This window comes from Engystomops pustulosus, chromosome 6 (assembly GCF_040894005.1).
Source record: "Engystomops pustulosus chromosome 6, aEngPut4.maternal, whole genome shotgun sequence".
Taxonomy (NCBI): domain Eukaryota; kingdom Metazoa; phylum Chordata; class Amphibia; order Anura; family Leptodactylidae; genus Engystomops; species Engystomops pustulosus.
In genome coordinates, this window is record NC_092416.1 from 13,152,775 (window position 1) to 13,163,867 (window position 11,093).

At 45.5% G+C, this 11,093-nt stretch overlaps 1 long non-coding RNA gene across 1 annotated transcript; it reads left to right on the top strand.

The window, feature by feature from the left end:
* The first annotated feature begins 630 nt into the window (after positions 1–630).
* Positions 631–10,276, top strand: LOC140065387 (uncharacterized). Its single transcript, XR_011847892.1, has 2 exons — positions 631–854; positions 10,192–10,276. It is a non-coding gene; the product is annotated as an uncharacterized lncRNA (long non-coding RNA).
* The last annotated feature ends 817 nt before the right edge of the window (positions 10,277–11,093 follow it).

Consider the following 11,093-nt stretch of genomic DNA (forward strand, 5'->3'; position numbering starts at 1 on the left):
AAATATATCATCAATATACCGAAATATATCATCAATATACCAAAATATATCACTAATATACCAAAATATGTCATCAATATACCGAAATATATCATCAATATACCAAAATATGTCATCAATATACCAAAATATGTCATCAATATACCAAAATATGTCATCAATATACCGAAATATATCACTAATATACCGAAATATGTCATCAATATACCGAAATATGTCATCAATATACCGAAATATATCACTAATATACCGAAATATATCACTAATATACCGAAATAGAACCAACCTCAGATTAAAATCAGAAGATTCGACACCAATTGGCTGTACCTTAAGAATAAGGGAGGGGCTGCTGAGAAATTTCATTGAGAGAGCACAGCAGTGTGAGCACTTAGTGTAACTACAGTCCTGGAATATAAATCCATATTCCACCGTCCTGCAATGATGCTTAAAAACACAGTTGTTTTGACCAAAAATTAATTTCCCTATTTTTGCCCTCTTTAGGATCTACGCTAATGGGTATCAAAAATATGAGAGATTTGGGGGTTATTCTTCATCAAAAAAGGCAAAATGTATATTTTTGTATTTCATTGAATATACTTGATAGATATTTCTCATTTCTGTAGATGCAGCGGATGGAGTCCACATCACTGTAAGGAATGACCATGAGATGGTGTGTGATTTCCGGAGCAGCCGTCCTGATGTCACTCACTACACCTGGAGGAAGGATGGATCTATATTACACAATGAGACAGGGAAGACTCTGACCATAGACAACAATGAGGAGGGCTACGGCCGCTATTCATGTATCGCTCATAACCGTGTTGGAAATTCCTCTTCAGAAATCTACTATAAGGGTACAGTATGTGTCCTGGATCCCAAGATCATGATGAACTTATCTCTGCACAGGTTGTATCAATTCTAGGAGCCCTAGGCCAGCTGAGATAGGAAGGTCCCCTTATTGTGTTCCAGATACTGGCCACAGGAGGAAGCACCCAACAAAATGAGCTTAAAGGGAACCTGTCATTAGAAATTGGCCTAATAAACCATTACCAGTATTTTGTCAAGCAGCTGAACAGCAGTTAGATCAGGTTTCTTTCATGAACCAGTGTGGTAGAATCCTCCAGAAAATCAACTTTAAGGTTAGAAGTATAAAGTCAGGGAGGCGGAAAGTGTGAAGTCAAACTCTCCCTGACTTTGAACACCTCCTCCCATGTGATTGACGTCATGCGCCAGACTTTAGGAGATCTGATCAATGATGTCCCTGGATGCAGGACCATCAATTACAGCAAAGGGGACATTTTGAGGCAGGGAAACCTTGACTTCAGTGTTAAACTCTCCGCCTCCTTGACTTCATTAAACCAATTTACATCCCACTTCAAAGTTGATTTTCTGGATGATGCCACCACACTGGATCATGATAGAAACATCTAGAAGCTGCTCAGATGCTTGACAACATACTGCTAGTGGTTTATAAGGCCAATTTCTAATGACAGGTTCCCTTTAAAGTGAACCTGCCACCAAAAATATCATTTTTAGCTGGTGTCAGGTTCCAAAAGCCCATGCTAAGTTGATTTTAAAAATACCCTTGTCAGCAATCTGAATCTTTTCAGTACATTATGCAAGTTTAATTTACATCTGCCTACCTTCTGGCATCATGTGGTGCATCCCGGGGGAGGAGACTGGTGCCTGTCTGTGTGTTTCCCCTTCCCATGCCTGCTCAATGCACATGACAGGAAGTGGGGAGGGGGGGGGGAGCTGGATAAGTATTGAGGAGAGGAGATTGAGACACAGGCACACACAGGCTGCAGCTGCCCCTCCCCGTGGACTCACCACACGCTGCTGGCAGGGAGTCAGGTAATGTGAATAACATGTATATAAACTACTGAAATGATCAGAATGCTGACAAAGGTATTTTTAAAATCAGCACAGCATAGACTATTGGAACCTGTCACCAGATAAAAATTAGGTCCGCTTTAATGATGGAGTTTCATAGTATTTTTTGATAATTTACCATATATACTCGAGTATAAGCTGACCCGAGGATAAGCTGAAACCCCTAATTTTACCACCAAAAACTGGGAAAACCTATAGACTTGAGTAGAAGCCGAGGGTGGGAAATGCATTGGTCACAGACCCCCCCAGTATATAGCCAGCCAGCCCCCTATAATATACAGCTTGCCCCCAGTAGTATACAGCCTGCCCCCAGTAGTATACAGCCTGCCCCCAGTAGTATACAGCCTGCCCCAACCTGCCCCCAGTAGTATATAGCGTGCCCCCAGTAGTATACAGCCTGCCCCCAGTAGTATACAGCCACCCCAGCCTGCCCCCAGTAGTATACAGCGTGCCACCAGTAGTATACAGTGTGCCCCCAGTAGTATACAGCCTTCCCCTAGTAGTATACAGCCACCCCAGCCTGCCCCCAGTAGTATACAGCCTGCCCCCAGTAGTACACAGCGTGCCCCCAGTAGTATACAGCGTGCCCCCAGTAGTATACAACCTGCCCCCAGTAGTATACAGCCTGCCCCCAGTAGTATACAGCCTGCCCCCAGTAGTATACAGCCTGCCCCCAGAATTAAAAAAAAAAAAAACTTATATACTCACCCTCCGGTGGCCCCGATTCGCAGCGCTGCTCCCCCGATGTCATCGCGGCTCCTCTTCTTGCTTCAGCGGCCGTCTTCTGTCTTCTCTAACATCGTGCTGGGCGCCGCCATTGTTCTCTCCTGGGCGCCGCCTAGTATGACGCGCCGCTGCTGACGTCATACTAGGTGCCACCTGGGAGAAGAACATGGCGGCGCCCAGCACGATGTTAAAGAAGACAGAAGACGGGCACTGAAGCAAGAAGAGGAGCCGGGAAGTCAGAAGAGGAGCCACGATGACATCGGGGGAGCAGCGCGGACATCGGGGGAGCACAGCACTGCGCATCGGGGCCACCGGAGGGTGAGTATATAAGTTTATTATTTTTTTAGTCCATTTTTAATTATTTTTTACTCGTATTGACTCGCGTATAAGCCGAGGGGACGTTTTTCAGCACATTTTTTGTGCTGAAAAACTCGGATTATACACGAGTATATACGGTATGTTTGCAAACTTCTCAAAGTAATCAAGTTAATTGAGCAAAAATATTGTCGGTCTGTGAAATGTAGATGGTTTCTGTGGTGTGCACCTACCTGATGTGTAGATTTAAAGGGTTCTCCCAAGTGTATAAGTTATCCCCTATCTACAGAATAGGGGATAACACGGTGATCAGTGACTGACAGTTAGGACCCCCACAAATCACGAGAATCCAGAGATCCAGCGAACATGGATCCCAATTTTGCCATGGGGTTGAGTGGCAGGACGAGCTGCATCCTGCCCCATTATTCGCTGAATGGGGCACATTTATTTACCCGTCTGAGTCGCGATCCCCGATCTGGACTCTCCGATGATGATGCACTGTGCCGCGATCCACGGAGTTCATCATCGTCCTGCATGTAAGTGCTTGGCTTGCGACACAATTTTAAATGTTAAATCCCGCGCGTTGTCCGAATCCATCGGTGTCCGCGGGACCCTTAGTAAATAAGCCCTATTATGTCAGTGACAGAGATAGCTAAGAACAGATCTTGTCTATCTCCATGCTTGTCCTGCTGCTTTTTCCATGAAAATAACGGAGATGGCAAAACGCTGTGGAAGGCTGTATCCAACCGCTCCCAGAGTGACTGCAGTGGTGGGACACATGGACCTCCTGCCTCTCCACCCAGTACTGAGAACTGCCTCCAGTATTTTGTCAAGCAGCTGAACAGCAGTTAGATCAGGTTTCTTTCATGAACCAGTGTGGTAGAATCCTCCAGAAAATCAACTTTAAGGTTAGAAGTATAAAGTCAGTGAGGCGGAAAGTGTGAAGTCAAACTCTCCCTGACTCAAACACCTCCTCCCATGTGATTGACGTCATGCGCCAGACTTCAGGAGATCTGATCAATGATGTCCCTGGATGCAGGACCATCAATTACAGCAAAGGGGACATTTTGAGGCAGGGAAACCTTGACTTCAGTGTTAAACTCTCCGCCTCCTTGACTTCATTAAACCAATTTACATCCCACTTCAAAGTTTATTTTCTGGATGATGCCACCACACTGGATCATGATAGAAACATCTAGAAGCTGCTCAGATGCTTGACAACATACTGCTAGTGGTTTATAAGGCCAATTTCTAATGACAGGTTCCCTTTAAAGTGAACCTGCCACCAAAAATATCATTTTTAGCTGGTGTCAGGTTCCAAAAGCCCATGCTAAGTTGATTTTAAAAATACCCTTGTCAGCAATCTGAATCTTTTCAGTACATTATGCAAGTTTAATTTACATCTGCCAACCTTCTGGCATCATGTGGTGCATCCCGGGGGAGGAGACTGGTGCACCCTGTGTGTGTGTTTCCCCTTCCCTTTGCCTGCTCAATGCACATGACAGGAAGTGGGGAGGGGGGGGGGGGGAGCTGGATAAGTATTGAGGAGAGGAGACTGACATCGCCACACAGGCTGCAGCTGCCCCTCCCCGTGGACTCACCACACGCTGCTGGCAGGGAGTCAGGTAATGTGAATAAGATGTATATAAACTACTGAAATGATCAGAATGCTGACAAAGGTATTTTTAAAATCAGCACAGCATAGACTATTGGAACCTGTCACCAGATAAAAATTAGGTCCGCTTTAATGATGGAGTTTCATAGTATTTTTTGATAATTTACCGTATATACTCGAGTATAAGCCGACCCGAGTATAAGCTGAGACCCCTAATTTTACCAACAAAAACTCTAAAACCTATAGACTTGAGTAAAAGCCGAGGGTGGGAAATGCATTGGTCACAGACCCCCCCAGTATATAGCCAGCCAGCCCCCTATAATATACAGCTTGCCCCCAGTAGTATACAGCCTGCCCCCAGTAGTATACAGCCTGCCCCCAGTAGTATACAGCCTGCCCCAGCCTGCCCCCAGTAGTATATAGCGTGCCCCCAGTAGTATACAGCCTGCCCCCAGTAGTATACAGCCACCCCAGCCTGCCCCCAGTAGTATACAGCGTGCCCCCAGTAGTATACAGTGTGCCCCCAGTAGTATACAGCCTTCCCCTAGTAGTATACAGCCACCCCAGCCTGCCCCCGTGAGTAGTATACAGCCTGCCCCCAGTAGTACACAACGTGCCCCCAGTAGTATACAGCGTGCCCCCAGTAGTATACAGCGTGCCCCCAGTAGTATACAGCCTGCCCCCAGTAGTATACAGCCTGCTCCCAGTAGTATACAGCCTGCCCCCAGTAGTATACAGCACTGCCCCCAGTAGTATACAGCCTGCCCCCAGTAGTATACAGCCAGCCCAGAATTTAAAAAAAAAAAACTTATATACTCACCCTCCGGTGGCCCCGATTCGCAGCGCTGCTCCCCCGATGTCATCGCGGCTCCTCTTCTTGCTTCAGCGCCCGTCTTCTGTCTTCTTTAACATCGTGCTGGGCGCCGCCATTGTTCTCTCCTGGGCGCCGCCTAGTATGACGCGCCGCTGCTGACGTCATACTAGGTGCCACCTGGGAGAAGAACATGGCGGCGCCCAGCACGATGTTAAAGAAGACAGAAGACGGGCACTGAAGCAAGAAGAGGATCCGGGAAGTTAGAAGAGGAGCCGCGATGACATCGGGGGAGCAGCGCGGACATCAGGGGAGCACAGCACTGCGCATCGGGGCCACCGGAGGGTGAGTATATAAGTTTATTATTTTTTTAGTCCATTTTTAATTATTTTTTTCTCGTATTGACTCGTGTATAAGCCGAGGGGACGTTTTTCAGCACATTTTTTGTGCTGAAAAACTCGGATTATACACGAGTATATACGGTATGTTTGCAAACTTCTCAAAGTAATCAAGTTAATTGAGCAAAAATATTGTCGGTCTGTGAAATGTAGATGGTTTCTGTGGTGTGCACCTACCTGATGTGTAGATTTAAAGGGTTCTCCCAAGTGTATAAGTTATCCCCTATCTACAGAATAGGGGATAACACGGTGATCAGTGACTGACAGTTAGGACCCCCACAAATCACGAGAATCCAGAGATCCAGCGAACATGGATCCCAATTTTGCCATGGGGTTGAGTGGCAGGACGAGCTGCATCCTGCCCCATTATTCGCTGAATGGGGCACATTTACTTACCCGTCTGAGTCGCGATCCCCGATCTGGACTCTCCGATGATGATGCACTGTGCCGCGATCCACGGAGTTCACCATCGTCCTGCATGTAAGTGCTTGGCTTGCGACACAATTTTAAATGTTAAATCCCGCGCGTTGTCCGAATCCATTGGTGTCCGCGGGACCCTTAGTAAATAAGCCCTATTATGTCAGTGACAGAGATAGCTAAGAACAGATCTTGTCTATCTCCGTGCTTGTCCTGCTGCTTTTTCCATGAAAATAACGGAGATGGCAAAACGCTGTGCAAGGCTGTATCCAACCGCTCCCAGAGTGACTGCAGTGGTGGGGCACATGGTCCTCCTGCCTCTCCACCCAGTACTGAGAACTGCCTCCTGTTCTCGTGATCAGTGGGGATTGCAGCTGTCAAACCTTCACCAATCACCTTGTTATCCCCTATCCTGTCGTTAGGGCATAACATATAAACCTTGGACAAATGCTTTAAACCTTTTTTGCCAGCATGTTAACTGGATTTATTGGGGCAGATTTACTTACCCGGGCCATTCGCGATCCAGCGGCGCGTTCTCTGCGGTGGATTCGGGTCTGGCCGGGATTCACTAAGGCAGTTCCTCCGATGTCCACCAGGTGGCGCTGCTGCGCTGAAGAGCATCGGAACGCACTGGAGTTCACGATCCTATCCTGGATGAAGGTAAGTGCAAGCTCCGCGACACATTTTTTTTTTAAATGCGGCGTTTTTTCCGAATCCGTCGGGTTATCGTTCGGCCACGCCCCCAATTTCCGTCGCATGCATGCCAGCGCCGATGCGCCACAATCCGATAGCGTGCCCCAAAATCCCGGGGCAATACAGGGAAAATTGGTGCAAATCGGAAATATTCGGGTAACACGCCGGGAAAACGCGAATCGAGCCCTTAGTAAATGACCCCCATTGTGTCTTCTTTCAATTAGAATTTTATTTTTGAAAAATGCATACATATTATATATGACAGGTAACATTACCCCTGTCTTGGGATGGTGCTTGACTCCGACCTTTCTCTTGCACTTTATATTCAATCACTTGCTCATTCCTGCCACATGCACCTCAAAAACATTTCCAGAATCTGCCCACTTCAATCCGTGGAAAACTCTAAAACCCCCTGATACCACCTTATGTTTTTAACAGTATCTCTCTACGAATCCACTTACCTGGTGAACTTTGAGAAAAGCAAAGCCGATACACGAGCATGTTAGTCCAGACGCATGTTTTGTTCTCCGCTGCATGCACAGCTTTTTACTGATAAAATAAAGCGTTAACTTTTTATGAATAATAGTCTTCGACCCGTACTGGATACCCACGTTTCTATAATTTTGTTGTTTTTTTTAGCCAAAACACTACACGGATGTCTCTACTCTGTGTCAGTCATTACACTATGGGGCAGATGTATTATCGTATATGCGCCAAAAAAGTGTCGGGATCTCACATGTTTTTAGGCGCAAATTGTTGTGGATTATTTATAATGCATTTGTGCCAGAAAGAACAGATGTTTCCGACTATCCCGACTCGTCCAACTTTTTTGGGCTCAAGTGGGCGTGGCCTATATTTTCCACATCATCCGCCACATTTATGTTCAGTTTGTCTGCTTTTTTAGGTGCAAATTTTGGTGCAGAACAAAACAAAAAACGAAAAAAAATGGTCTGATATCACAAGAAAAAGAAAAACTGGCGCAGCCCGTGTAAGATTTTGGGGCACATCTTATTTGTGTCACAATTTTTATGTTGCCCGAATGATTAGTTCCATCTGCGCATTAATTACTTGCAGCCATGCGCTACTTTAGTGTGGCGGGCTATGCTTTCCGCAGTCTGATCTCAGATGCCGACTGTCGAGGTTGCGACAGAATTAGTAAATACCCCCCATTGTCTCTGTCGCCTTTCACTAGCTCCCCTTATCCACAAAGCTCTGCATCCATCTCAGTTCAGCCTGTGCTCTTCTTTCTTCTAGTGATCTAAGATCATTCTCTTATTTTACTTGAACCTCTCACTCATGTTTCCGTGACTCCATCTGAGCTAAGCAAATTCTCTGGAACTTGCACTGTACGATTAATACCACTGAATAAGATGCATTGTCAAGATGGTGAAGCTTTATGTGGCTGCCTGTGCATCGGTTCTGGCATTTGACCCACCACCTACTCTGCCCTGTGGCACCAACTTCGCACTCAACAGGACCTCCGTGTTGCACAACTCGGTGAAACAGAATTCCGGAACCAGGAAGAGCACTAATAATGGCTTCATCGGAGCCACTGAAATGCAAGTGATCACAAACAGTGCCTTACCACAGGTCAGGAGGAACCAGCACCAAGGCTCTGGTGGTAGCAAGCCTTAGGCATCATAAGTGCCAGAACTTGGCAAAAGTGGAGCTATGGGCAGTGTCTTTCCTGCCAAACCAACAGCAGCGGCAACAGTACTCTACTGTTTCTCCACAACACCAGCACCACTACTATATCACCCCCTATGCATGTCTCTCCAGCTTGTGTCTATTTGTTATTGATGTTTCCCCGGGAGATAAGATAAGATAAGATAATCCTTTATTAGTCCCACAGTGGGGAAATTCACAGATCATTAAAGATCTAACGTATTGTAATATATCATATACTACAGCACCAAGAGCTCTTGGGCAGAACTTTCATCTGTGTAATTCCAAAACACTTGATACCGTTAAACAGGTTACTCATTATTTTATCTCTGGTCCATTGTACAGAAAGTCTTCCCTTAACATTTATTTATTTCTGATGGATGATATGTACAATACACAGGACTCCATATTCGTAAGGTCTTTGATATGACTCGACAAGATTTATGTTATGATCTACACTCACCGGCCACTTTATTAGGTACACCATGCTAGTAACGGGTTGGACCCCCTTTTGCCTTCAGAACTGCCTCAATTCTTTGTGGCATCGATTCAACAAGATGCTGGAAGCTCCTCAGAGATTTTGCTCCATATTGACATGATGGCATCACACAGTTGCCGCAGATTTGTCAGCTGCACATCCCGTTCCACCACATCCCAAAGATGCTCTATTGGATTGAGATCTGGTGACTGTGGAGGCCATTTGTGTCCAGTGACCTCATTGTCATGTTCAAGAAACCAGTCTGAGATGATTCCAGCTTTATGACATGGCGCATTATCCTGCTGAAAGTAGCCATCAGATGTTACAGGGTACATTGTGCTCATAAAGGGATGGACATGGTCAGCAACAATACTCAGGTAGGCTGTGGCGTTGTACCAAGGGGCCCAAAGAGTGCCAAGAAAATATTCCCCACACCATGACACCACCACCACCAGCCTGACCCGCTGATACAAGGCAGGATGGATCCATGCTTTCATGTTGTTGATGCCAAATTCTGACCCTACCATCCGAATGTCGCAGCAGAAATCGAGACTCATCAGACCAGGCAATGTTTTTCCAATTTTCTACTGTCCAATTTCGATGAGCTTGTGCAAATTGTAGCCTCAGTTTCCTGTTCTTATCTGAAAGGAGTGGCACCCAGTGTGGTCTTCTGCTGCTGTAGCCCATCTGCCTCAAAGTTCGACGTATTGTGCGTCGGTTGTAACGGGTGGTGATTTGAGTCACTGTTGCCTTTCTATCAGCTCGAACTAGTCTGCCCATTCTCCTCTGACCTCTGGCATCAACAAGGCATTTCCGCCCACACAACTGCCGCTCACTGGATGTTTTTTCTTTTTGGACCATTCTCTGTAAACCCTAGAGATGGCTGTGCGTGAAAATCCCAGTAGATCAGCAGTTTCTGAAATACTCAGACCAGCCCTTCTGGCACCAACAACCATGCCACGTTCAAAGGCCTCAAATCACCTTTCTTCCCCATACTGATGCTCGGGAGAACTGCAGGAGATTGTCTTGACCATGTCTACATGCCTAAATGCACTGAGTTGCCGCCATGTGATTGGCTGATTAGAAATTAAGTGTTAACGAGCAGTTGGACAGGTGTACCTAATAAAGTGGCCGGTGAGTGTATATTCATCTGTTATATATTTTTTCTATTTTCTTACAGGTAAACGATCCAGATCTATTCTTACAGCAATTCTCCCAGTGATCTGCCTCATGCTGCTTGTGCTGCTTCTCTTTGCTTGCTGGAGGTATTGTATTGAGTGATGTATCTAATAATGTATCTAATGATGTATCTAATGATGAATTTACAGTAAGAAAAGATCCAAGCAGCACTATCAAAACACACAATGGGGCACATGTATTATCATATTGTGTCGGGAGTTATCTTTTATTGTGGCGCATAATGTATGCGGATCATTTATAATGTGTTCGCACCAGAAAGAATGGTTTCCTCCGACAATCCCAACTCGTCAGGTTATTTTTGGCGCAAGTAGGCAAGGCCTAACTTTTACACATCATCCGAAACATTTATGTGTTGTTTGTCGCCTTTTTTAGGCACATTTTTTGGTGCAAAATAGACCAGGAAATAAATGGTCTGAAATAAAAAAAAAAAGTGTAAACAGGCGTAGTCCATGTAAGATTTTGGCGCACATCTCATTTGTGTTGCTATTTTTATGCCGCCGGACTAATTAGTTCCATCTGCGCATTAATTACTTACAGCCGTCCGCTACTTTAATACATCTACGCTTTCCACAGTCTGATCTCGGATGCCGACTGTCATGGTTCCCACACTATTAGTAAATCCCCCCCCCAATGAGTAAACAAACTAAAAAGTGGGTGCACGCCTATGAGAGCCTGGCATCGAGTCTTTCAGTTATAGAGACAAATGAAAAAACACTCCGCACACCATGAATTGTAGAGAAAAACATCTCCACGGATTTATTCCATGTTAAAGAGCAACGTTTCGGCTCCAAAACAGTGAGCCTTTCTCAAGCTGATGATGTTTCTAGTGATTATTATCAATGTTCATTTTCTAGAGCAAATCTTACCCCATATCTTAACGTC